Raw genomic sequence first — 798 nt, 5'->3', positions numbered from 1 at the left:
AATTACTGAAATAAATGAACTTTTCCACGACATTCTAATTTATTGAGATGCACCTGTATAAAAACAAACTTGACGGGAAAATTTGCGCACCTGCACTCAAACTCTGACCCATGCGTACGGACTTTTTTTTCCTGGAGAGAGAAAAGTTGTAAAGAATTGTTCAGCTCTTAGGTGCTAATTAATACCCGGTGGCAACCACCAAAAATTGTCCGATCAGAACAATTAACTTATGCGTTTCAATTGGGTAGGAATGAGGTGCTAGTCCAAGCTCCTCAGCTGTGAAGGCTCTTTTGATTGCAAAGTTGCGATCTGGTTGTGTAGCGGGATTCACTGAGAATGATACTGTGGAGCCATGGATAATGCGGCTGTCTTGGCGCACTGTGCGAAGAGACAGGTCTTCGGGCTTACCGTGGAGGTTGAGTAGCTGAGCTGCCTCATGGAGAAGTATTGTGCGCTTTGAACCATCATCTAACAGTGCATATGTATCCAGTGTAAAGTCTCCGCTGCGTATGATGACTCTGCACAATTTCAGTAACACTCTACTGCTGCCAGATGGTCGATCGACATACAGAGTTTCTATTGTGGTGCTGGTAGACTGGGTGATCTCTCCTATTTCTTTGGTAGCATTAGCACTCATTTCATTGTTGGCCTCATGCAGAATTTCTAGATGTCTCCTTTGACACTTCTTGCATTTCGCCTTAAGAGTACACTGACCTGCTTGGTGATCACGCCCACATTTCCAGCATCTCTGATTGGATCTGATCCAGGTAACAATCTGCTCTTTGGTCAGCAGCTTGA

Source organism: Sinocyclocheilus anshuiensis, unplaced genomic scaffold (genome assembly GCF_001515605.1).
Source record: "Sinocyclocheilus anshuiensis isolate Anshui unplaced genomic scaffold, SAMN03320099.WGS_v1.1 scaffold195, whole genome shotgun sequence".
In the NCBI taxonomy this organism is placed as follows: Eukaryota; Metazoa; Chordata; class Actinopteri; order Cypriniformes; family Cyprinidae; genus Sinocyclocheilus; species Sinocyclocheilus anshuiensis.
The sequence above is the reverse complement of the archived record's forward strand: the minus strand, read 5'-3'. Positions refer to the sequence as shown.